This window comes from Onychomys torridus, chromosome 14 (genome assembly GCF_903995425.1).
Source record: "Onychomys torridus chromosome 14, mOncTor1.1, whole genome shotgun sequence".
In the NCBI taxonomy this organism is placed as follows: domain Eukaryota; kingdom Metazoa; phylum Chordata; class Mammalia; order Rodentia; family Cricetidae; genus Onychomys; species Onychomys torridus.
In genome coordinates, this window is record NC_050456.1 from 52,718,774 (window position 1) to 52,746,626 (window position 27,853).

The 27,853-nt window shown below is 48.6% G+C and overlaps 1 protein-coding gene across 1 annotated transcript in view; it reads right to left on the reverse strand.

The window, feature by feature from the left end:
• Mideas (mitotic deacetylase associated SANT domain protein) overlaps positions 1-22,490 on the reverse strand; it is a 69,638-nt gene extending 47,148 nt beyond the window's left edge. The window contains exon 1 of the mRNA XM_036205742.1: positions 22,392-22,490. The gene's annotated coding sequence lies outside the window, so the exon portion shown is untranslated. The remainder of the gene's footprint in view (positions 1-22,391) is intronic.
• Between the last annotated feature and the right edge of the window lie 5,363 nt (positions 22,491-27,853).

The window sequence follows — 27,853 nt, forward strand, 5'->3', positions numbered from 1 at the left end:
CCGGCAGAGCCGAGGGACAGAGACACCCTTTCTTCAAGGGATAAGAGCTGCCAGCTTCCCGGATACTTCATTTCAGCACAGTCCCAGGCCCACTGCAGAAGCAGCCCTGGACAGACTCTGTCATTGACTGTTGGCTAGAACTCAGCTTCTCTACATCACTGCAGTGAGCCAGGAAGAAAGGGGATCCCCAGAGATCCAATGTATGCAATGGAGCATGCTTTAAAATAAAAACAAATATTGGTAAGTCATGGACTGGAATCCAAACTTCATAGTCACGGCAGTAATCCAGGTTAAAAACACCTGAGCCCAAATCCTGGCTCACGCTAGCCTGGTGACCTTGGTGAGCAGAGCACTTAAACACTCTGTTTGCTCATCTGCAAAGTGTGGATGAGAGTTTTCAATGTCTGGCCCATACTAGGTCTTTGATTCGTGGTGGCTGCCATTTTCCTCGCCTCCTTAACTGATGATCTCTTTGCTCTGGCCATACATGCCGTATGACCCACAAGCCGGTAGAATGCCTATTTCTTGGGAGTTCCTACCACCTCCTGCATAAAGCTGGGGCTGTGAACCAGCCTGTTAAGACACTCACATTCTCAGCACCACCTAACACCATCCAACTTCCCAGCCCTAGTCCCCACACAGACAGACAGACGACCTGAGGTTCCCCAGATGCCTCCTCCTCACTCCTGACTCTTCTCCCTTCCTCCGCAGGTAACTCATGCCCGGGTGTCCCAGCAGACCGGTGCTGGCAGCACTTCTCAGAAGCCTTCCTGCATTCCTCCAAGCAAGGGAAGCGGATGCGTGCGCGTGCAGTTACGAGTTCTCTCATTTCAGCAGGCTGGCGACTGAATGCTGGCTGAAGGGTCTGACCACCGTCCCCACCTCTGGTGGGACTGACTAGCGTGTGGGTGGCTGCCTGTGGGCTCCAGCAGCACTGTCAGACCTCGATTCACGGCCGGCCGTCTCCCTTCCTCTTGACAGCACTTCCTCAGCAAACCCCTTTAGGTCTCTGCTTCTGCACTACTCCACCATCCACACATCATCCTACTCCGCCTGCCGTCCTGCTCTGGGTCAGAGCATCCTGGGCCAGATCAGAGCTCCTCAAAGGCTCAGCTTAGAGCCTGGTAACCCCTGATGTCTGTGTAGTATCTGCACTTGGTGGGTACTAGTGAATACTTGGGGCAAGAACTTTAATAAAGCCACAGAGAGGAAGACTGCAAGTAATCAGTAAATAGATCATAATTTAATTGCTGCTTTCATCAATATTCTAGTTCATTGATTCGTTGGTGTATATTCCGCCCGTTTTAGCCCCTCTGAAACCAGCATGCTTGTGACAATGGATAGCATGTATTTGTTGTGGTTGTTTGGTTTGGTGGGATTTTGGATTTGGGTTTCTATGTGTGAGAGAGGATCTTATGTTGTCCGGACTGATTTCAAACTCCTGGGTTCAATCCGTCCTCTTAAATCACCTTCAATATTGGGTCCATAGGCCTGTATGTATGATTTAAGTGCCAGAATTTTCTCTTTTTAAAAATTGTATTCTATTATTGTTAAAGAGTGTGTGTTGAGCCGGGCGGTGGTGGCGCACGCCTGTAATCCCAGCACTTGGGAGGCAGAGGCAGGCAGATCTCTGTGAGTTCAAGGCCAGCCTGGTCTACAAAGCGAGTTCCAGGACAGCCTCCAAAGCTACAGGGAAACCCTGTCTCGGGAAAAAAACAAAAAACAAAAAACAAAAAACAAAAAACCAGAGTGTGTGTTGAGAGGGTGGTATTGGTATGTGCATGTGAGTACAGGTGCCCAGAGAGTCCAGAAAAGGGCACTGGATCCTCTGAAGCTGGAGTTACAGGTGGTGTGAGTCACCTGATATGGGTGTTGGGAACCCAGCTCAGGTCCTCTTCAAGAACAGTATGTACTCCTACTTGCTGAGCCAAATCTCTAGTCCCATTTTGTCTTTTTAGCTTGACATAAAATAATAGTACTTATTGGAATCAGTGGTGTATGATATTGTTATTACTGACATGTGTCTTCGGGGTCCTAGAGCCTACAACATGCAGTCCACTAAATTGCCAGGCCTCATATCTAAGCTTGTTAGCTGCTGGGCATTCAGGTTCTCATAAAGCAACCCACAATTTTCCATGGAAATGAAAGACTCCTGTGTCCAGGTACCTCAAGAGATCCTGATGAAAGCAGGTCCCTAGGATGTGGTGCAGACTCTGGACTGGGAAACTTGAACAAGGATCTAAGGTTGACTCTTCTTCAGTTTTCTGGATGAGCCTACACAGGACCTACCTAACACATCTATCTAGGGCATGCCTGCCCAGCACCCTGGGAGGAAGCCATTATCCCATTTTATAGAAAAGGAAGCTGAGGTTGGAGAAGGAGAAGCTGCTTTCCCAAGGTCATACAGATGGAATTCGACCTTGGACACAGAGTCTGTGTTTCCCAAATAAGGAAGCTGAATAAAAAACGAGGGGTGTGGACTGGAGCCTGGAAAGCCATTCTCCCTCACAGAGATATTTTATCTGACCCACATATTGTCTTTTATTTTTAACTGTCTTTACTGCCAAGTTTTTGGTTTTTCATCAGGAGATTTAGGGACCCAAGAAATAACTTGGCAGCTAAGAGCACTGACTGTTTTTCCACAGGACCCGGGTTCAATTCCCAGCACTCACATGGAGGCTAAAAACCACCTGTAACTCCAGTTCTAGGGTGTCTGACACCTTTATCTGGCCTCCTTTGGCACTTTGCACAAGTCGTACACAGACAGATATGCAGGCAAATCTCCAAAAGCATAAACTAAAAATAAATAACCTCAAAATTTTTAAATAAATCAGGAGATTTAAACTGGAAATTAGAGTTTCCGGTTTGTCATAAACAAACAAACAAAAAACAGTAGAGGCAGAGCCAGGCAGAGGATCTCTGTGAGTTCAAGACCAGCCTCGTCTACAGAGCAAGTTCCAGGACAGCCAAAGCTACACAGAGAAACCCTGTCTTAAAAAAAAAAAAAAAGGGGGGGGGGGTTGGGGATTTAGCTCAGTGGTAAAGCGCTTGCCTAGCAAGCGCAAGGCCCTGGGTTTGATCCTCAGCTCCAAAAATAAAATAAAAATAAAACAAACAAAAACAACTAAACAAAAAAAAAAAAAACAAAAAAAAAACACAACAACAAAAAAAAACCACCTCAAAGGAACAAAAACCAATCAGCTGGAGCACTGGCTGCATCTGACTCTCCTTGGAGAAGGAATTGTGGTAGAGCCAGAGGCATGGCAGACACTCTACACTACACACCACACATTCTAATTTTCTACTGCTCCTGATCCTTCCTAGGTCATGAGTTACCATCATTTATCATCCCACTTGTTCCAGCTTATCGTTTTATTCTCCCAGATGGCTTAAGATGCATGACCCTTAGACCAGATGAACTCCAGGGCCCTCTCCGGTCTAAAGCCTGAGGTTTCTCTCCAGGCACTCTCTGAGCAACCACGCTCCAAGCAGGTCACCTCTGAACCTCCTGCTGAAGCTTCCCAGACAAACCCCTGCCCCCTTTAACCTCCTGCCCTTCAGCCTCTATCCAGGGCTCCCCCAGGGCCTGTCCCTTGTACCCCACCAGTCCAAGGCTGAAGGCCAGAATCACCAGAGTGGTCAACCCCTCAGGTGTGAGGATGAATCAGACAAGATTGTGGAGTAGGCCCCACCCAGGCAGGGAAGGAGGAAGGACTTTGTATTTCCCAAGAGGAAAGCAGGAGATACATGTAAGCAGAGGTTTCTGCAGCTGAAGGAGATGAGCAGGGTTTGACACATGCGGAAACACAGAGAGCAGAGCACCAGGAGGAAAAATGTAGTCTCAGCAGCGATTTTCGGATATGCAAATCAGAACACCATTAAGGCCCCATTACAGCTGAGTCAACTTGAAAATAAATAAATATTTGAGACCAGAAAGCTGCTGTGGGGAAACAGCAGCAGCTTTAGACACAGCGGTGACATGGTAATCAGTTTAACCTAGAATGTGATCTGACACTGTGTTATAAGAATCTAAGACTCTGATCGGGTAGTTATGATTGGGAGACCATGAAAACAATCCAAAACACCACCCAACACGGTTGGAATAAGAGACACTCACAGCAACTGTCTATAGAGCCGAGAAACCGAGATCGACTTCGATCATAGGATGGTAAGATACAGCGGCAGGATGAAACGTGAATGGGCTCAACACACTGACCAATCCGGGGGATTCACACGAAGTGACAAGATTAGCCCAAAGAAAGGAGTAGAGGCTGACTTGCAAACAGACGCCCACAGGAACATCAGCCACAATCAGGTGAGAAGTCTGAATGGTCCAAATTGTTGCTGTGTAATGTTTTTACTGTCAGGCTGAAGGGGACAGTTTAAATCACAAGGATTGATGATGATCCTGACCAGCATGGGGAGCCACAGATCAAATTTCCTCAAGGTACAATGGGGGGATGGGGGGGGAAGTCCCAGAGGCACAGATAGGCTCCAGCCCCAGGCACCTAGATGAAGACAAGAAAAGAACACAACAGGTAGAGGAGGGGGTAATGGTCGTGGGCAAAAGGACCCCAGAACTTTATCTGGACAGTTTCAAAAGACACCTGTAACGGAAGAAAAGCAGTTGCCCAAATAAACCCACCCCATTTACCCTCCAGCATTCTCGGCGCTGACTCTTACAATGTGTGCTCTCAATTTCACTAATACTTCATTTCAGCAGCTTCGAAGGCGATACCAGAGCTCTTTGTGGGCTAGCCTAGGAACCCAGAAACCATTTATAGCATCGTTTCTATGGAGATGTGTTTCAAGCTTCAAAAGAAAACTGAGCAGCTGACAACCCGGGGGCACACACATTGTCTCTAAATTAGGGAACTGAGATAGGCTGGTCCTGAGCTCAGGAAGGTGGCCTGCTACTTAGATTCTGCAGTAATTAATATGCAACCACCATCAGTGATCAGAACTGAGCTCACTGTCAGGATAGGGTGAGGATGGAACCAGAGCACCTACGAATGGATGTCATATGCAAAGGAGATGTGGTGGACTGGACCCTGTCCCTAATCACACTCAGGAGCATTGCTTGCCCGGAAGACATAAAACTATCCTCCCAAGCATCCAGGCAAGCCCTGAACCCACACTTATTCCAATTCCTCTTTGACCCTGGCAAACCTCCAGTCACAAGGCCCTACTTCAATCTGATCACAGACCAAACAACTCCCAGATCTTGGGCAGTTCTGGAATTTGTTTTTAGCCAGACATAGGCTTAAGATAACGGGGTCCTAGATAGGTCTGGACATATCCAAGCCTATCTCCAAGTTCTGTTACAGTGGCCCTTGTTTTAGCAAGTTCCAACCTGCCCACTCAAGATACACCCAGAGCTCTGTAGCTCCACCCACTCTAAGACTTCAAACCCAGCCAGGGAATCTCCATTTCCTGCCGGGGTCACAATCCTGGGCTGGTCACAAGGAAATGACAAAGAAAAGGGTCTCCAAACAGAACACGTGTCAAAAAAGTTCCCAACTCTGAAGAAAAGGCTACACAGAAGGGGCTAATATCAGAGAGGTAGGGCCATGGGCAGGGCACCACAAACTCGGAAATGCCCTGATTTGACAAGGTGATCAGCAAAGGGGGCTCTCAGCTGCAAGCAAGCTGGTGGCAATGTGGGGACTCCGACACTCTCTTTGACAAGCCAAAGGTGGACTGGATGAAGGTGGAGGCTTCATATGGCCAACACTAGAAAACAGCTCGAAGTTTAATACTACAGTATGAACAACAGTGGACACACCCAAGACACTACCTCACTAGGGCCCCACCTGGCTGACGCTGGGCTGTGGAGGTCGGCTTGCAGAGCACACGCTCCTGCTACCAATTAGGGAGTGCAGAAGAGAGAGCTCCGGACACCTTGCAAGTGAGTGGGTGGCTCGGAGCCTCAAGGGCTACATGGTTCCCTGGAAACTCAGATGTGAGCAACCTTCTGGGTCTCTGAGCCCCCCCAACCCCCAAGTTGCGAGGACCAGTGGCAGGAGGCAGAGTCCTCATGGTACAAGGCTAGCCAGCCTGTGAAGTCAGGCCAATCTGAATTCCCCAGCCCCAGCATGCAGCGACAGTGGCTGATAAGCCAGAGCAGTTGAGCCTTTCTGGTGGTAACAGATGGGAGGCTCGGAGTCCCTCCCTGACTTTCCCACCCATTTCCAAAGTCTTTGATGTTGCAGCCCAATCTTTTTAAAAGTGTAAATGCTATACGTCAAATGTACAAATACTGCAAGCATGACCCAGTGTTTGCATTATGTCAACTCATGCTATGGCCAAGCACTCAAGATTTTATGCATTCACCTAGTATATGCATAGGCAGTTTTATGTTTCACTTACTTTCATCAAAATACATCAACATTCTCCCATGAACTAGCACCACCTTCATATAAAAGCAACACAAGACACCCCCCCCCCTCGAGAGTCCAGGTATCATAAATTACACAGCCATGTGGAACCCCAAAGCCATGAACAGTTTTCTTGCTATTTTAAACAACACTGCCTCAAACATTTTCATGCTTATAGCTTTCTATTCCTTTTTAGAACGATTTCCTTAGAATTAATTCCCGAGTGGTACTAATAGGTGAAAGACAATTAGCATTTTCTTACAGCTTCAAGCTGAGCATTTAAAAATATATTGTTCCCTATGAGTTAAGATTGTCTATTTTCCAAAGGTCTCTTGGCAATACTTCTCAATTCCAGCAATCAGGGTGCAACCTCTTCACCCCACCTCCGCCTACCAATGCTAGGATTGAACTCAGAGCTTTGTACATATCCATCTCTCTCTACCCCTGAGTGTGTGAGTTTATGTGTGTGTGTGTGTGGGGGGGGTTGTTTGTGTATACATGTGCACACAGCCAGTATGTTCCAGTCATCCTCCTGCCTCCACCCCATGCCCAGGTCTGGGGTTATAGGTATACATGGCCTGGCCCAGCTTTTTGTTTGTTTGTTTGTTTTGTTTTGTTTTTCGAGACAGGGTTTCTCTGTGTAGCTTTGCGCCTTTCCTGGAACTCACTTGGTAGCCCAGGCTGGTCTCGAACTCACAGAGATCCACCTGCCTCTGCCTCCCGAGTGCTGGGATTACAGGCGTGCGCCACCACCGCCCGGCCTCTGGCCCAGCTTTTTATGGGAGTGTCAGAATCCAAACTCAGGGCATCATGCTGTACAGCAAATGCTCTTACTTGCTGAGCCAGCTCTCCACCCCCTGGATCTACTCTTAAAATGCATGTTTTCGGGCTGGAGAGATGGCTCAGCAGTTAAGAGCACTGGCTGCTCTTCCAGAGACCCAGGTTCAATTCCCACCAGCACCCACCTGGCAGCTCACAACTGTCTGTAACTCCAGTTCCAGGGGATCTGACATCCTCATACAGACATACATGCAGGCAAAATATCAATGCACATAATAAATAAATAAACAGTTTTTAAAGTGCATGTTTTCCAGTTCTTCTGTGGGCTGGGCATCTGGAGTAATATCCTATGACTGAATGTCCTGTGATGTTGGAGGTGGCATGACTGACTTGATAATACATATTGATATATAATTGACACAGAATGATAAAGAGACATTTAGAAGGCTGGACAGTAGAGGGCTGGGTGGAAAGAGAGAAGGATGGGCCCACAGAGATAAAGACTAAGGCATGTCCACATACTGGCCATTCTAAAATAAGCTGAAACCTCTCTGAACATCAGACTCACACATCTGCCATCTAAGCTGCCCCTAATCTGATCTGCCAAGAGCAAAGATGGGCTCCTAAAAGGCAGAGGAAACAACACGTACTCCCGGGCTTTGGAAATCTATCTAGGAACAATGAAAGCCGTGCGCTCGAGCGGATCAAACAGGCCATGCACTCAGGTTCTGCCCACGGTTGCCTCAGCTTTGAGAGAGACAGTCCAGTTCAGCAGCCACCCTGAGAACGATGTTTTCCATACTGCTCGAGGGGCACACAGACCCCTTGGGGTGTCTCTCTGGTGAAGGACTGCCTCCACGAGATCTCTGGTTCCCACCGAAGGCACCATGGCAACCCACGCAGGCAGCGTTTACAGGCTTGCAGCATCTCCAAATGGGAAGGACCTCATGTGTTCCAAATCATTTTACAGACGCCTAAAGGCCCCAAGTTTCTGCTTAGGGGCTCAAGCTGCACCCTGAAGTCGCTGTCAGGAAGATAACTTTCTCCCCACCCTCTAACAGGAAGCGCGACTAGACTGAGCAGGGCCTTCGTCAGTCCGAAAGGGCCCTGTTTCTCTTCTTTCAGTGTGGGCTGGACTTGTACTCCCTCATTCCCACTGTGAGAAGCCAGCAGCACGCCATGCAGAACTGAGGGGGCTCTGAAGGCAGTCCGGATTTGTGCTTCTTCGGGTGGGAAGGCAAGTCTGCTACCTTCAACCAGTTCCTCGCCACCGACAGCAGTCAGGATGTTTCATCTGAGTTCTTCTCAGAGTGGGCAAGCCTAACTGCTGTGATTCGTAGGCCCTAACTTCCTTTCTGCCCTCACCAGGGTCTTGGAAGTCTCATAGACATAGCAGAACTTCAAGGCGTCATCTGTAGCAGCAGGGCCCAAGGAAGACTGGGGTCAGTGAGGGGGCTGTCCTGCAGACGACCAGCTCCACACGCACACCTAACCACCTGACCTCCAGGTTCCGTCCCACTGCACCCACAGCCCCCACCCCCACCCCCAGGCTGCCCTTAGTGTCTTCCCTGTGTAACACCTACTGTGTGCTCGGCACAATTCTGGACCAGTGAGACTCCGGGCATCCTTGCATCTGACTCCAACATCTCACAGTTGGAAAGAAAACCGAGGCCAGAAACTCCAAGGTGGTGGTTCAAAAGGGCCACACGGAAACAGGTGACGTCTAGCTGGCTCTGTGGACGTCTGCCAAGAGGAAATGGGCAGGAAGGACACTCCACAGAGAGAGAACAACAGTGAGCACAGGCAGAGAGAAGCAATAGTAGTAGATCCAGGAGCAGTGAGGACCCCAACAGAAAGGACCATGTTAAGGCAATAGGGTACAAGGGAAGGTGGGCTGGGGCTTAAGGCTTTGGTGCTGTGTGGAGGAAGGTAGGGTTTCTCCTGCAGGATGTGGGTAGCTCTACAGGCTGTTAAGAAGGGTGACATGACCAAAGCTGTATTTTAATAGAACAACTCGGGTCCCCTGAGACTTCATTTCCGCTTTAACACTGTTCTTCACACAATTTATTTCATTTGGATATACGTGGGGCCAGTTCAGCGTAAATTAGCTCAAAGTCAACGTAGCCAGGAATGCAACTTTTCCCCCACCAACTCGGCAATCCTGACCCCACATTAGTCACTAAGCTTCAGCATCAGGGGAAAAGTCCTAACGTACTCCTGATGGTCACCACAGCTAAGCACTGGTAAGTTCAACATCGCATTTTCCTTTTTGTTTTTTACAGAAATTAGTTCATTTGTCTAAGGCTATTGGAACCAAATGAGCACATTTTTTTCAGTCAAGGATCCCTTGCTTCAGAAAGATAGTGTGAGGACAAGAAGGGGGCTGGAGCCCACAATTACTTTTGGAAAACTGATCAAGGATGTGACCAGCACAATGCTGCCAGCCCCAGGCAGACAGTGCCTTAGCTCCTATCTCGGGAAAAACACTGAGTAGATCATCCTAACTTAGACTGACATCTTCAGAACTGGAGGTGTGCCCACCGCTGAGGCACCAGAGGTTTCAACTGTTTCACAAACCAAACCAGAGGCCAAACACTAACCTCAGATCTGAAAAGTAAGATGGTACTCTCCCAAAAGCCTCACAATTCTGTGAGTCTCTTGCAGCCTTGGCAGAGGAACAAAATTCATGTCGTAACTATTACCTAGAGAGTGCCATGCCTTGTTGTCTGTTCTCACGGGGCAGCACTGAAGTTTTCCAAATGGAGTCAAATGTGCCGGCCTCCCCACATGCTGGGATGCTCATCCGTTTCCACTGGCACGGCTCCAATTCCAGAAAAGAAACCCAATTGCTAAGGAGACGCTTGGCTCTCCAGAGCATACAAGAATCCTAAAGCTCAGCCGAAGGTTACAGATTTGGAAAGATGTCCAAAAAGATTATGGTCAAGAAGTGGATGTTTTAAAAGCCCAAGAGGGATATCCTGTCTCTTTCTCCTACATCCAGCATGTCCAAACAACCTCATCGAAGTGCTAGAATGGATTGGGGGGGGGGGGGGCACCTGTCTATTTAGCATGTGCACTCCTCCCTCAGTTTCAGACACCTGGTATTGAGACCCAAGGGGAGGCAGAGTTCCATCCGCCACTGGAGAAGCCACAAGCTCTCAAGCTTACCTCCTACGAACCAGCAACAAGCACACAGAAAGATAAGCTAAGCTGAGCTGACTGAATGCCCGGCCTGGGCTTTGCCTAGAGTAGCAGTTCCCAACCTGTAGGTCGAAACCTCCTTTGAGTGGGGGTCACATATCAGACATCCTACATATCAGATATTTATATTCCGATTCATAACAGTAGCAAAATTATAGTTATGAAGTAGTAATAAAATAATTTTATGGGGGGGGGTCATCACAACATGAGGAACCGTATTAAAGGGGTATAGCCTGAGGAAGGCGTAGAGAGGGAGTGGTGTCCAAAGGCAGGGAAAGTTCAGAACTCATTCTGGAGGGGGTGGTACCAACCGGGCCTGTTCTCAGCAATAACTATGGGCCACTGTCTTCATCACCTTGGCCCTGATTCTGGCTATCCGACTTCCCACAAATTCTGATTGATTTCTGAACCTTCTTCCAGGACATCCAATGAGACACCAGATAACCTTCCAGTAAATTTCTCTTCAGTTCTGCTAGAGTCACCTTCTGCTTGTAGACCTAAGAACTGGACTTACCCTAGTGTCTCCCATCTACAACAGACAACTGTGGCCCATCAAACCACATTTCACTCAAGCCTCTGTGTTTCCGTTGGGGTGGTAGCTCTGTGATAGGATGCTTGCCTGGCACACATCAAAGCCCTTGGTTTGATTCCCAGCCTTGGGGGGAGAAGAGGAGGGAGGAGAAGGAATGGGAAGCGGGAGAAGGAGCTGTCTCTTTGAAGAATCTAATTAAAACATCTATAACTATCCCAAAGGTCACAGCCACCTGAGAATAACCAATTCAGCAAGTGCTATAAAGGCCGGAGATAACTCTGGCTCTCAATCTGAACAGACACCATGCATTAAAAGTATCAGTATCAGGGCTGGAGAGATGGCTCAGTGGTTAAGAGCATTGGCTGCTCTTCCAGAGGACCTGGGTTCAATTCCCAGCATCCATGTGCAGCTCACAACTGCCTGTAACTCCTGTTCCAGGCGATCTGATACCTGGAGATACACACAGGCAAAACCAATGAGCCTTGAAAAAAAAAAAAAAAGTATTAATAACAGAAGGAAAAAGCATCCCTGCTGCCTCAGACCCTTCTCTACTTCCTCATCAGAGAAAAGTGGAGCTGGACTGAGGAAACTCAGGTTGTACATCTTACATACACACCACTTCGACTGGGGGCGGGCGATGCTCTGCCTTTTTCACGGGGAAGCCACATCACATAAGATGTACCCCCACCCCGCCACGGCAAAGCCTCAACAATCTAATCCTTAGCCAATATGTCTTTCCAACTCTCTCTTTCATAACCTCCCACTGATCAATGGCGGATCTGCTTTAGCCCAATTTAAGAAACACTAGTGGGGAACTCTCACAAAGTGCAAGGTACGATCGTGCCATGCACAGACTCACAGTCCTCATTCTCATCCAATGTCCCGCTTTCTCCACTTTGGCTTTCCTGACATCCCATTCCCCCACCCCCAAGGTTTCTCTGGGTAGTTTTGGTGCCTGTCCTGGATCTCGCTCTGTAGACCAGGCTGGCCTCAAACTCAGAGATCCACCTGCCTCTGCCTCCCGAGTGCTGGGATTAAAGGTGTGTGCCGCCGCCACCACCACCGCCGCCGCCACCAGGCACGACATCTCATTTTTCTGTTTCTTTCCTTCCTCACCTCACTACCTTCTCAGTCTCTGTCAAGTCTCTTCAGCCTCACCGGTGATTTCCCCGTGTCTTCCTTGCATGACATCATTTTCACTGCTCTCTATGTACTGGTGATCCCCAAAAATCTGCTCCAGTATGTCTAACAGACCAAGGAGGCTAGAGAGATGATCTGGTTTGTCTAGATTCACAGTCATCATATTTACTTAGATGCTGTGTCTTTGGGATAGCCTGGTGAAAATCAGGTGGGCTACTGGGCTAGAAAAGCCAAACCCCACAAGCTGTATTTGAGGGGTTTCCTTCCCCCAGACCAATGTGCCCCTTGGACATCTCTCTCAGATACCCCACAGGTTCCTCCACCTCAGCATAGCTGACTCAAATTTCCCCTAAAATCTGTTTTCCCTTCTGTGTCTTGAGCAGAAATCTAAGCTCACTTTTTGACTTCTTCCTTGCATGGAACATCAAGACACAGCCCTGACCTCCTTCGCCAGCTTTCTCCCTCTCTCAAGGACTGTAATAGCTCCTCGGTGCTGCTGTTGAAGTGAACTCTGGAAAGGAAACCCTCATCCACCCACACCCCTAGGCAGCCACCCCATCTAATTTTGGCCCCACCCCACCCCTACCCCCCCAGTCTCAGGAACGATCCAGACCTCTCTGCCGGCATGTTCAGCCAGCCCATGACCTGGCTGCCCACTCCCAGTAGTTCTCATGGGTCTCTGCCACTTGCAATTTGCCCCCAAGCAGATGTGCTGCATCTCCAGGCATGGCTGAGCTGTTCCCTGTCTCTACACTATCCTGGTTCCTTTTGCCACCTGGTGGATGCCTACTTGCTTTCAGACTTCTCAGCTCAGGCAGCCGCTCCTTCATTGAGGGGGAGGGAGTGGGTTTTTTGTTGTTCCCCCTCCCCCACCCCCCAGAGAAAGTCTCTCAGTGTAGCCCTGCCTGTCCTGGAACTCAGGCTGCTCTCGAACCCAGAGATCCACCAGTCTCTGCCTTCTAAAGGCTGGGGTTAAAGGTGAGTGCCACCACCACCTGGTGTGCCCACATAGCACACAGACCCTGCAAGGTGTAATGTCTTCCCACGCCTTTCCTGTCTCCACTCTCCCTTGACCTCAGAGGAGTTAACTAGCCCTGAACACTGAATTATCTAATGGTTAACTGCTCTTGGATTTTGTGCCCAACTGTCCCTCACAGACTGTAAATGTGGAGTGGAGGCTTGAACTCTCTTCTTCATCAGTGTGCCCTCCAAAAATGAATGTAGCGTGAGAGAAAGGAGGGAGATGGCTAGGGAAAACACCTTGTAAACCACACCGTGCAAGGTTACCCCTGCTACGCTATGACCAATTCCCTTCTCCACAGCTGGGGAAGTCAGATTCGAAACACCATCTGCTAGAGCCCCCCTAGAGAGACGTTAAAAGAAATCTTGAGCCTCTGCCTTCCCCAGTCTGAGACAAAGCCCAGACATGGCTGCTGGCTCCTAAGGTACCCCAGAGAGTGTGCAGGGAAAGACACAGGTTCACATCGGTCGCTTCTATGTAAGCCTCTTCTTGTTGGCCTTCAGTGGAAAGGTCAAGGAAGGGCAGAGACAAGGAGAGGGCATACAGCAGGCCACAGCCTTACAGCGAGGTACCCCTACATGTGGGCAGGGCACCCTCTCAGCCCCTCATCAAGTACAGGCAACCCTAGGTGATCAACCACAATTGAAAACCTGCTCTGTGGATCTCTTCTCTCCTTTATCCCCTGTGCACCTATTCAAAGAGCTTTTCTTATTTAACCCCTTTAGTTATGTCCTAGCTGACTGTCCTGTCCCCACAACCTTCCCACGAGGCACACAATGTGCTCTCTTACCACGTTCATTTACATTATACAAATTCAAAAAGTCAAGCTTACTGGGGGGGGGGGGGGGCTCAGGCATGGCCAGGACGCAAGGAGAGGGAATAGGGCAGGGACAGGACATAATAGAACAAGGGGGAAATAGCAGTGTAAACCCGCTGTTCCAATCAAGGGTAAGCATGGGCTAAAGAGCCCCAGGCCTGTAGTGACTTCCCAGTCACTACAGATCAGCATACTGTGTAGCAAATGTGTGACAGCAGCATTTAAAGTCACACCCATTTCACACTGCACATCCCTCTTCCCCTAGTCTTCAGTCTTGGCTACCCCACCTCCTTCTATAAATAGAACAGGTTAAGATAAATTCAAGTGCCAGGTGGCGGCAGCGCACAGCATTAATGCCAGCACTGGGGAGGCAGAGGCAGGCGGATCTCTGTGAGTTCGAGGCCAGCCTGGTCTACAGAGCGAGATCCAGGACAGGCACCAAACCTACACAGAGAAACCCTGTCTCGAAAACAAACAAGATAAATTTAAGTATCAAGCGCCTATGTGATCTAGGCATCACGGTGCATGCCTGTAATCACTGGGAAGCCAGCTTGAACAAAGAACAAACTCTTAGACAGCCCGAACACAGTGGAGGACCCAGTCTCAAAAAAGAAAAAGACAGCAAATATGCCTCCAGTACATCTGGTGTCCCCTAAAGGACTTTCAATGGTTAATCTTAATTATATTTGTATTCTTTTTTTTTCCCTCCCAAGACAGGGTTTCTCTGTGTAGCCCTGGCTGTCCTGGAACTCACTCTGTAAACCAGGCTGGTCTTGAACTCAAGAGATCCACCTGCCCCTGCGTCCCAAGTGCCCAGATTAAAGGCGTGCGCCATCACCACCGAGCTATATATTTGTATTCTTTCCTTATTGACTGTCCCACCAAATTCCATCCTCCTAGCGACAGATTCACCCTCAAATAGCTCTACCCTCTAAGTCTCACCTGGGCTACAAGGCTTCTATGAGTATGTGGGACCCACTTTAGACCCCTCATCATGCCAGTGTTGAGCGTTCTATAGCTGTCCCATGACACTGGCCCTATGTTAACCAGCTGTCTCAGGGCATCTGTGTTGCTGGGCCTTCTCTTCCCGTCTCTTGGGAGCTAGGATGGGTTCTCTATCTTCCTGGTGTTTATCAAGCTACATTCTGCACCTAGAATATACTAAGTCACTTTGCTGACCAAGAAAATGGTTAGAAAGCTTGGGGCAGAGGCTGGAGAGATGGGTCAGCAGTTAAGAGCACTAACTGCTTTTCCAGAGGACCCAGGTTCAACTCCCAGCACCCACATGGCAGCTCACAACTGTCTGTAACTCCAGTTTCAGGGGACCCAAAACTTCCCATGGCAAAACACTAATGCACATTAAAAAAAAAAAAAAAGCCAGCAAAATTATTAAAAAGAAAAAAAGAAAGCTTTGGGGGACTTATCAAGTTGCTAGCAATTAAACTTGGGTAAGGGCTAAGGGTATAGCCTGGTATCCCTTAGCAGGAAGTTAGCATGTGTGAAGTCCTGGGTGGGATACCCAGGAAGCAGAAGACTGGGGAGGAAAGGAGAGGAGAGGAATGAGCGGGCAGGGAACCAAGAAACCGCAGTGAGCGAATACTACTAAATACACAGCCTGCTCTCTTCTTAAAGACTGCCCTTCCAACCCTGGGTTTTCCTTCCTAGTTTCTTCTTTTAAATACGGTGGGCTATCACAAGGAATCTTTGGTTTACAGATACATATATTGGAACCGATCACTGCGCTCCTTAAGATGATGACACAGGATGGCTGATGGGAATGGAATGTCCATTCAGCAGCTGTGTGACCTGATAGTAGCACCGTATCCTCTCTGCGCTTTAGTTAAACAGGACACTTTGAGCACAGGCTGCTTTCCCAGCTTCAGGTCCTTCACAATATAGATCTTGGGTGATGCTGGAATCACTGCAGCTGTTATTAATCTAGGGCAGGTAGATGAGAGTCCCTAAGATCCCAAGTTCACTATCTTGTGAAACAACCGATTCTAAAAAGTACTGACACACTTAAATTCGATTTGGTTTCAGTTCAGAAGTGGTTGTCTATGACAATCTCAACCCCACCAACAGGCAGCCATTAAGAATTTCCAACCAGGTCTGGCGGTAGTGGCGCACGCCTTTAATCCCAGCACTCGGGAGGCAGAGCCAGGTGGATTTCTGTGAGTTCGAGGCCAGCCTGGTCTACAGAGTGAGTTCCAGGACAGGAACCAAAACTACACAGAGAAACCCTGTCTCAAAAAAAAAAAAAGGCAAAAAGAAAAGGAAAAAAAATTTCTCTCATAGTTAATATACATTTTTCTAATTCTCTATTATATGTGTGTATGTTTGTTTGTATGTATGTATGTATAGCAATCTCTTTTGTCTGTTTTGAGATTATTTTGAGATTTATTTTATACTATGTAACACATCATTTGAATTTTGAACTATGTATATACTTTGTAACAGAGATTATTTTGAGACTTATTTTATACTATGTAACATATCATTTGACTTTTGAACTATGCATATATGTTAGCTTCCAGAATAAGAAATGGAAAACTGGGGGAGGAGAATCTACCAAATTTTATTTCTAACTAAAACAAACAAACAAACAAAAAATCAAAGGATCTACCTTATAGAGTGCGTTTTATATTATGTGAATAATATCTTGAGTATAAAAAAAAGAAAAATCTTGTGCTGGTGATATGGATCAGTGGGTAATGGGAGAGACAATCCTCAGAACACATTTAGAGGTGAAAGGGGAGCCCTGACCTCACCAAGTTGTCCTCTGCCCTCCACACATGCATACCTACACTCACTCACACACATCATATACAAAGATTTTTTTAAACATCTAACTTACGCCAGGCAGTAGTGGCACACGCCTTTAATCCCAGCACTTGGGAGGCAGAGGCAGGTGGATCTTTGTGAGTTCGAGGCCAGCCTGGTCTACAAAGCAAGTTCCAGGACAGCCAGGACTGTTAACACAGAGAAACTCCGTCTCGGGGGGAAAAAAAAAAAAAAAAAAAAAAAATCTACCTTACGAGGCAAGGTTTCAGTCATAGCCTGAGAACTGGGTGGAGACAATGGATCCTCCCCATCAAACCCACGTCAGAGCTTAGCCAGGACCCCCACCCCACCCCCAGGACTCAGTTTTCCACTTTAGCCTAGTTTTGCAGGTCAGTCTCTGATTGCACAAAGCAAGCCTGCAGCCACCTGGGAATCAGCCCATGTCAAACCTTGCCTCGGGTTCCCTCGAGGCCAAGCAAACTTAGGTAGTAAGCTCTCTGCCCTGGGGACAGGCCCCAAAGCATAGCAGGACATCATAGGCAGGACAACCCACCGAAATCAGGTCAAGGAGAAGTGAGAGCCAATGCTGGACAGATACTCACATCCAGAGGAAGAGCAGTGCTAGACATGGGGAAAAGTCAGAAGGATCCAGAGGGAGGCTAACAGGCAGGGGAGGCAGGCCTGGAGAAGTGTTTGCAAGACCAGGAATCATAGGTTTGGAGGCTTAGCTCACCTGTATACCTACGCAGATGTAGACAAATTCAACTATAGCCCTTTGTATCATTGCTATCATTAACATCTTCATCACCATCATCACCACCACCATCATCATCACCACCACCATCATCATCACCATCATCATCATCATCATCACCATCATCATCATCACCATCATCATCATCATCACCATCATCATCACCATCATCACCACCATCATCACCATCATCACCATCATCACCACCACCATCATCATCACCATCATCATCATCATCACCATCATCATCATCATCACCACCATCACCATCATCACCATCACCACCATCATCACCATCATCATCACCACCACCATCACCATCATCACCACCATCACCATCATCATCACCATCATCATCATCATCATCACCATCATCATCATCACCACCATCATCACTATCATCACCACCACCATCACTATCATCACCATCACCACCATCATCACCATCATCATCACCACCACCATCACCATCATCACCACCACCATCATCATCACCACCATCACCATCATCATCTCACTACCATTATCATCACCACCAATCCCATCATCACCACCATCATCATCACTGTGCTTACCAAGATGTGCTGTAAGTCAAGCAATATATACCAAACAAGGGTGTCTACATTAGCTTTAAATTGGTGGTTTTCACCCATCTAAAGATATATTTAAGAGGCTGAACAGCTGGTCCGAGTGAAGGCATGCTCAAAAGCGAAGCTGCAAGTCCTTGGACCGGGACTAAGGTTCACTTCAGCAGAAGGCCCCAGTGGATGTGACCAGAGTCCCAGGCAGAGGCCTACAGGGTGGGGGCAGGGAAATGCTTAAGGAAGGAAACAAAAACAGGGTGGGGAAGAGAGCAAGACCGAGCCAAGTGGAAGAGAGAGGCATTCCAGGCCTCTAGGAAAGCATGAGAGGCCAGAATGGTGGCCATCAGCGGCTGGACAAACACCCACAGTGGGTCACTGGGTCAGGGCTGTGATTTGGGGCAGCAGAACAGCAGAAGCCAGACCTCTATGTGGAAGACCCTGACCACCCAGCCCAGATGTTTGATCCTTACCATGGAGACAGTGGGGAGCCATTGAAGACTGCAGAGCAGGAGACTGACCCTTGCAAACAGGCGTTTAAGAAAGATCACAGAGCAGCCCTTTATCTGAGACTTATTCAAAACCCCGTGTGTATTTCAAGTGGCACTTAAGACACAAAGTCCTCACACTTCTGCCCTGTGTCGTGTGGACCAGAAAAAGAAGGTTTAAGGATCTCACAGAGAAATGCCTCATTGAGAACAAGAACCCAGGCAGGCGAGGACCGCTTTATTCAAGGAACCAAGCCTGCGGTTCAGCACGGCCAGCCGCAGCATCTGGAAGATTGCAGCACTTTCTTCAGAGCCTGGAATGTCCTCTTCAGTAAAGGCTGCTCCACCTCCTGTTTGGGAGGTGGGTTGTTATGTGAAAACACAGCACTGTGCAGGGCCTGAGGCAGCCAGAAGGAAGCAGAGAACTCGAAATAGCAGTTTCTGCCAGGTCGACGGCATAAAAGACCTTCCACACTGAGACCACCTTCTTCTCTTTGGGGGAAAAAAAAATCTGCTTCTCCAAGTAGCATTTTGCTGTGTGTGTGTGTGTGTGTGTGTGTGTGTGTGTGTGTGTGTGTGTGTTTGCTGTTTTTGTTTTTTTCCTTCTGGAGTTGCTGAACTCCACGAGCACCCCTCACCTCCCACCCCCACTCCCGTAGCATTTCCTATTGGAACAATAAAAGCATTTGTTATGTAGTCAGGTTTCGACTCAGAGCTGTTTTCGCTGCTGTTTCCAACTGTGCATGGCAAGGCGGCAGGCGGTGCTGCTTAGGGGGCTGTGAGTGGCAACATCAAGCTATCAACCAGCATTGTGGGTAAGGTGTGTGAGGAAGTCAGGCCTGGACTGCATACCACCGTAGGGCAAGTTCTGTGAACAGAGGCAAAGCCTAGGAAAAGGCCTGCGTGCTGTGTGACACTCAGCCAGGCTATGCTGGAGAAGTAGACTGCTCCAGATGACCCCACAGCTCCAGGGAGCAGGCCTTGCAAGGGGGCCCTCCCTGCCCTTCTGCCAACCACACAGGGAGGGCCTTCAGGTATTTTTAGTCTCATTATACAACAAGGGCATAAAAGATCATAAATGCAGAGTTCTCTTTCTCTGAGGGTCAGAAGGAAACATGCTCCTCCCATCGAGCTTGGTATTACTAGGACCTCACTGAGGCAGTTCTGGTCAGGTGATAAGGACCTTGACAGACAAGTTCAGTAAAAACTCAATATCCCTGTAACAAGTGGGTTACACAATTCAAGGTAACTCCTACCATAGTGGGGCTTTGGTTCTAAATCTTATTCCCCCTGTGGCTACTGTGGGACGAGACTTTCCAGAACTATCCTGATTTCACATGGTTTTCCTCCAGATACCTGCCAGGGACCGGGCCCTAATGTTTTGATCTAACAAATGGTCACTTATGCCAGTGACATCCAACTGGTACAAAGCTGAAACCCAGAAGTTGGCTTGCAAGTGGAACTCTGCCGTTTAGTTGACACCAGCTGTGAAGGAACCCTAGCATGCCAGGGCCACCAGTACCCGCCACTCTGAACAAAAAGGCTCCTGCACTTCAGGGACTTGGTACCAAGCAGTGACTTGCCCTGCCTGGTGAATCTGCAGCCCAAGACAGACTGTAAGACTGACATTTGAGGGGACAGAAGGAATGGCCTTACACAAACCCAGCACATGCGTTTTGACTGTGTCCTAGAACTGTTCTGGTCCTCTACTCCAGCTGAAGCTCTCAAGAAGAAACTGTTAGCCTTCTATGTGCAGGCTTGGCCCTAGGGTGATTTGAATGTGACTGGCCCCCCACAGGCTCATATATTTAAATCCTTGGTCTCTTCTTAGTGGAACTATTTTGGAAGGATTATGAGATGTGGCCTCATTGGAGGAGGTGTGTTGCTGGGAGTGGGCTTTCCAGGCCCAGTCTCCCCATCTCTGTCTATCTGCTGCTTGTGGATCAGATGTAAGCTCTAAGCTACTGCTCCAGAGCCTGCTTGTCACCACAGTCCCCACCATGATGGTCATGGACTCACCTTCTGAAACTGTAAGCAAGGCCCCAATTAAATGCTTTCTTTTATAAGTTGCCTTGGTCATGGTGTCTCTTCTCAGCAATAGAACAGTAACTAAGGCAGTCTGCTTCCTGCACGGCAGCATTTGGGTAGATATGAGGAGCCCTGACGTGGCCTGTGCTGCAGGCAGTACTGGGATCACACTAGAGAAAATGTGTGAGTCACCCACCCACCCCAACACACACACCATCAACAACTCCTCCAACACACAGTCTCAAAGCCCTGGCATATTTCCTTTAGCCACTAAGCAATGCTTCCCCTTTGCCCAGAACACAATAAAGGAATTAAGACCCACCTAAATTTCTACAGCTGGTACTCCAAGGCTCAAAGTCTGGTTGGCCAACTCAGACATAAATGACCCATGATTCTTCTTTATAGCTAGCCCCAACTCTGCTACCAGGTGCAATTCTGCTAATTCAAATAGCCCTTCCGTTAAGGTTATCTCCCTTTTCCTGATGATGTCATCCCACATTTTCTCCGGACAAATGAAGGTATAGTTCCAATTTTCAGGCTGCCTAAGATATTCTAGGTAAGCAGTAGAAAAAGCCTGCTTTCCTGAGTAGGCTCCGAACTCTCAGGAGATTATTAGCAAGTTGTCAGAGGTTAAGGGAAAAGCCAGGAAACAAACCACCTAGCCAAAGTTAAAGGGTATAAAAATTTCAGGGACTGTAGTTCAGGCCCAGATCTGTCCTGAGCATTTGCAATGCAAATCTGCGTTTTGTTCACCACCACCACCACCAAAGATCTTGCACAATAGTGTGTGTATAAACATCCATGCCAACAAAGCCTGACTGTGCAATCACGCTGTAATTACAGAGAGGCAGGAAGCTGCTGCTAGGGACCTCACCATTCAACCTCTAAACATCCCATCTCCAAGTGTCCATGGCCTGTACACACATTCCTGTACACATCACGACGTTCCTGCTGCAGCTTCAGGCACCAACCAGGGAGCCCCGGCGCTAGCCTTTGGGCCTCGCCAAAACCCTTTGGGCCTCGCCAAAACCCTCGCTACTCTGCAAAGATATCATAAACTTCTCAGCTGTTCTTAAAGACCCAGAGCCACGAGGCTACGGAGGACAGCAAGAACCACCATCAAAGTTCCCAGGCACATGCCTGCAGCCCTAGCAGTTTTAGAACACAGAAAAGAACAAGATGCGACGGAGTCCACTGGAAGCGGCTTTCTGGGTTTTATATAGAAAACACTCACATATGTACGTGGGTGTGCTGACAGTTTTTATGGCTAAATTGCAAAGTGTTAGGTCTTAGAGAGCCTACTGTTGGGTTCGGGGCGTGGTGGGGAGGGAGGAAGAGTACAGAGTCGGGGAGGGACTTGTTTCAAGGAGGTTTAGGGACAACTCGGATTTGTTTGTTGGAAATGGATAGGGCTGTTGACCCAAAGTTCTGAGTTGCTCCGCTCTTCGTCACTGGAAGGCCGAGCAAACAAAAGTAGAGGGAAAGTTCCTGTAACTTCCTTCCTGCAACCTGATGGAGGGCTGCGTAAAGGAAGGGAATGTTTCCCAGGGAAACACCGGGAAGGGCTGGAAAGGCAGCTGCCCGCAGCCTGGAGAGTTGGGGCGCAGGGTGGAGGGCTATCTCCGGACGCAGGTTCTGGGAGGCCCCTTCCAGGCATCTCTGCTCTCAGGAGTCGATCTCGGGGAGTCGGGCCGTTCTAAGTCCCGGGGCAAAGCAGCCACCTCATGGGCGCGACACTGGCCCAGATCGCGGCCGCACTGCCCCTCTTCTGCACCCCCACTCCCAGGGCCCCAGGGACCCGGCCCACGCCGCCAAGCCGGAAAGCACCCCAGGGTCCTCCCCGAGCAAGACGCCCCCGCGGCGGGAAGGGCACGCGGTGTCCGCGACTCACCAGCACGCTGGATCGCCGGGCAGCTCCGAGGGGGCGCGGGACGCAGGGGAGCGCGACCCGCAGACTCAAACTTTGTTGCTCTCGGGACGGCGCAGTCGTCACTTCCTCGCCGAGCGGGCGGGCGGCGCGGCCCGGGCTGTGACCCAGCAGCTAGCGCGGCGGCGCGCAGGGCCCTGCAGCCTCCCGCCCCGCCCGCGCCCCGGTTCCGCGCGGCCCCCAGCCAGACCCTCGGTGCCCGGCGCTACAGCCGCCCGCTGTGCTCGGTAGAAGTGAGATCGGAGGCGCCCTGCTCTCTCTCTTGGGTCTAAAAGGTGGCGTTGGAGTGCTAGGGCTGAGTTCAAGGGACTCTAGAGAAAAAAAGTTCCCCAACGACCCCCGAGACACGCACACGCGCGCGCGCGCGCGCACACACACACACACACACACACACACACACACACAACACACACACAGAGTCGGGAGCGAGGTTTTCGTTTGGTATTTGGGCTAGAGAGGTCATGGGTGAAAGCAGTGAGCTATTTCCCTAAATAATACTGGGCCTACTTCAAACTCCAGTCTCCAGCTCTCATGACCCTTGAAGGTCTGTTGGTCACTTTCCCTGGGTTGAACTTGCGCACGACATCACCATGCATTGTGTTTCAGGAACTATGTCATCACCCAAGTCAGGGCTGGGAAATGGTCGTTCAGTTCCCTTTCTTCTCGGATTTCCACCTCTTCCTTTGGCACTCAAGTGCCCTCGGAGCCTGATGCATTCGGTTGTCATCACGAGCCAAAAGTGATTTACAAGGTGGATCCTGAGAGGAGGAGCTTCGGGCTATAGTAATTTTGAAATTTATTATTGCCCAAAATGTTTTTTTTCTCGGCATATTAAACATGACATCAACAGAGAGCTGCCTTCTGAGTCTCTGGTAAGCATAAACTAAGCAGTCAAACAGCGGTGCCCAAGGAAAGATTCCTAATTCCCTTAGGCTGCAGAGTGGACTAGGTTAGCCTTTGCTGTGGTTTTTCAGAAAAAAAAAAAAAAAAACAACCAGCCAAAACTGCAGGGCAAGGCTTTCCCAACAGAAACATTTAGCCCCGTTGAAGCTTGCCCTGGAAAACAGGGAACTATAAAAGGCCATTCAAAGACCTCAGCTAAAGCTGGACAAGTTTCCATTTTTCCCCAATACTGCTCCTACTAACACATTGGCCTGATAATACCTCCCATCCATCCCATGCTTAATCTTCTCACTAAAGCCCAGGAAACCTCAAGCTTGAGTGAAGGTTTTGTGTCAAAAGGTGATGTCAGGCTGACCAAAAATGACATCTTCAAGATGTCCCCCACCCCAAGTCTGGTTAATGCCTCAGGGGAAGCCACAGACTCACCCACAGACTAGAAGAAGCATGCAGACCCAAGCTTTCCTGGCAGCATGAATTTCCACGTTGCAGCTGCTAATGCACAAATACAAAATGTACAGTGAAAGAAAAACAATATCGTTCTAAGAAGCAAGTATATCATTAGACTTGAATATAATTCTCTGACATTTTTGTTCTATCCCACTATGAGGGAGTGGAAGGTACTGCCCATTTTAATTTCGGTATAGAACTCATTCCTTACCGCAATGGCCAGGCCTCTAAAGAAAACAGTGTTACTCCATATTTGCTAAAACAAGAGCAGAATATTTCTTTGTTCACTATTGTGGTATTAATCCTCTGTGGCAACTTCATGAATATTCAGCACTTTCTGCAGGCCCAGGAGTAATTAGCAGAGCCCACAAAATGTGTGAAGATCTGACATTCACACATGCTGGTACACACTGCTTTGTCTCGGCATAGTGTGGCGTTTGTTGGAGTCCCAGGACATTGTGTGGAGGGTATGGCAGACAGCTCCCTGTCAATGATCTCTGCTTCCTGGCATTCACACCCTTACACAATCCCTTCTCCTAACTCCACTGTCTCAATCCTAACAAACAGACTATGGCAGAAGACACGTGATGCCACTTCTGAGACCAGCTTATAAAGAAAACCATGGCTGCCCTCTCGGATACTCCCTGTCTTGCGCAGTGTAGGGGAAACCAACTGCCGTGTTCTAAGACAGCCCCGTGCAAAGGAGGTGAGACTTACTAACAACCACTTGAGTGAGTCTGGAAAAGGATGATGCCTCCCTCCCTCGGCACCCCATGTCACCCAGGCCTTCCAAAGTCGCTTAGCCCAGGAAGCAACTTAATAATAACCTCATCTCAGCTAAGCTACCTGGAGGCCTGGCCCACAGAAACTGTACCAGGATAAGTGTTTGTTATCACAAGCTGGTCTATGTGTATATGTGTGTGCATGCGATACTGGGGATTGAACCCAGTCCCTTGTGCACGCTGGCAAGTGTTCTACCACTGAACTACCACAGCACTCCCAGCCAAGCAGCTGTGCTTTAACTAGGAGTCAGCACATAAGATAGTGGGGGCTTAAAGACAACCTCGAAGGCCCTTGGTAATTGCTCGTCTGCAAAAAGGAGCATGGAGTAGAAAACAAGGGCCCTAGGCAGACGTAAGTATAATACCTAAATCTGAGCCTCCACTCCTTCTGTGAACAAAGGTTATCTTTCCACTTAAACTAGGTCAGAGGGTGTGGACTGCTGCTTTATCCTGGTATTGGGTGTCACCTACTTCACAGTGCATGCAGATGTCTTTGAGTCACAAGAATTCACATCTGTCCAGGCATCCCATTCTTCCTCCTCGGGGCGTCTACACTGGATTTTGAGACCCCGGCACATGAAAGTTAGCTCCTAGAAGGAAAACATGGCAGAAATGACTTTAACTCTGGCAGCCAGAAGGAACAGGTTGACTGGGATTTCCTGGGGACGTAGCTCGGCGATAGACCTCTTGTCCAGCATTTACGAAGCCCCAGATTCAATCTCCAGGGCCACCAAAAACAAAACAGAAAAATAAAGAAAAGAAAGTTATGCTACTTTGGGCTAGGGGATATAACCCAGCTATGGAATGCTTGCCTGGCACACCTACAATCTTGTGTTTGCTCCCCAAGGGGTGGGGCGGGGGGATCGCCACAATAATAAATTAATTAACATAACTGAGTTTGAAATAAAAGCTAAAAGCCATGCCTAATGGCACAGGCCCTGCAAACCCATCTCAGGTGGCTGAGGCAGGAAGGTCACAAGTTCAAAGCCATCCTCAGCAATTCAGTGAAATCCTGTCCCCAAATAAAAAGTAAAAAAGGATATATCCCAGGGGTAGGGTGCTTGAGTAGCATTCCCAGGGCCTGATGTTCAATCAGTTCTAAGTACTGTAACAATAATAGTGATAGTAATCATAAATATAAAAAACTAGAAAGAAAAGTGTGTGGTCCTGAAGGAGTGAATCCCTCACTGGTAAAAATCACTTCCCTGCTGCTTTTATGGATCGGAAGATGAGGCTTGCCATGTGACTAGCATACTGCCTCTCTGGTGGAGCACATTATTTACTTTCCAAATACAAAACAAAGTTTTAGGAAGCAGGAAAGATGTCACCCTCCTTTAGCCCTGACCGGGGCGAGCATCTGCCTGTGACTGCCCTAACATTCTCTCTCCTCAACCCCTCCTGCAGAAAGACTGGCGATTGGGAAGGCCGGCCATCTCTGGTTTCCCTCCAGAGACACTGGGCTCTGATTTTTCTCATGGGCAGTGGCTGCAAGCGCTGGGTTGCTATGCCGTCATCCGGTTGCTATGACTCGTGAGGTGGTGAATGTGCCAGAACGTGAATCTATTAATTTAACAGGAACTGGGCTCAGCACATACATTCCTTGTTAGGTCATTTGCTTTGCTACCTAAACCACATTCAGTGTCCTCAGCAGTGGGTATGTTTCCTAGAGTCGGGCTTTGCAAGAATGTCAAATGCCCTGACTTTGGAGTGTTCTCAATTTTTACGTGATTAAATTACCAGGATGGAAATGAAGACAAAGGGGTCGGTTGGGGGAGGGTGTGTGTGTGTGTGTGTGTGTGTGTGTGTGTGTGTGTGTGTGTGAAATGGTTAAAATATCTGGTCCTCATTCTTTATGCATTCAGGTCTTCTCTGCAGGAGAAATGTGTGCTGATGTTTTTTAGGGATCCCTTTGTGAACCCCAAAGGTACAGGTAAAAAAATCACTAGCAAGTTCTGAGCCCCCCATAACCAACCCAGATGTTGTAGCTGTAACAAAAGGGGTCCTGTGCCTTTCTTTTGTGCTGACCACACAGGCATTTTCCATTCATCCCCATTACCATTCCCAGAATGACCTCTACAGGGTGTGCTGGGCAAGCAAAGATGAAAAGGACAGAGTCTCTCCCTAGTGGGAGAAAATGACACATAAAGTACAAAGCATGATGAGCAATGTTGGACTCCAGCTTTGCATAAGGCAGGAGATCTCAGACAAGGGAGTCTAGGTCTGGGAAGACGGGATCCCGTTCACTACCCGTAGTTTTTCTTTAAAGAAAAAGAAAGAATTATCAAGATGTGTCGTGTTGAGTAAGCACTGCATCGTGCAGCATTTGTTTGGGTAGGTACAATATAGAGGTATATTTGCCAGGCGGGAATGCCAAATATATTTCCTATATTTAGACAAAAAAGTGTGAAGGATCTGGGTGTGTAGAATGGTAACCGCCATGCACTGGAGGGCCTCTGATGGGCAGGTTGTTAAGGTATTGTCCCATTGCACAGTTTAATGAGCTAGCTTTGCCTTCCAGGCTCTCTTCCATCCTTAGTAAATCAAAGATGGAGTTCCTGGAGGCCTCTCTTACCATAATAGAGGCCTCCCACCCAGAACGGTGAGGCTAAGCCAGCTCTGAGGCAGGAAAACACATCCTCTTTCTAGCCAAGCCCACAGTGGGAAAAGGAAGAGGAGAGAAAGGAGAGCTGGAGCTTACCTTGCCTTTTCCTCCTCTCCAGCCCTTAGATGGAAACCAGGAAGGTGCATCACCTGTTGAAAACTGCTTCAGATACAGAGAGGGCCTTTGGGAACACTGGGATTCAGGAAGGGAACTGTACCTAAGGTTGATTTATACCAAGCCAAGGACATCCCTGTCAAAGTGAATCTGCTGGTCAGATCTAAGAAAACAGATGGGGTAGACAGCTCAGCGGCTAAGAGCACACTTGTTCTTCCAGAGGACCTGGATTCGGTTCCTAGCACCCACATGATGACTCACAACCTTCCATATCTGCAGTTCCAGGGGATCTGATTGCCTTTTCCTGGCACCATGGGCACGTGTAAACTAAACACATAAGCACACACACTAAAAATAAATAATGTTAAAAGAAAGGAAACTGACAGACTCCCCGACTTACTCGTTCCTGGTGCCAGTACGTTGGGACTGCCCTCTCAGGGCAGAATGACCCTGCAGCAAGCTGGGGGAAGATCATGGGTCTGCAGCAGGAGGAATTCAGAGGAAAAGAAGTACTGCCTTAGAAGAAGGAGAAACAATGCAGAGGGACTTTGCTGGAGAATGGATCACAAGCTAGTCCA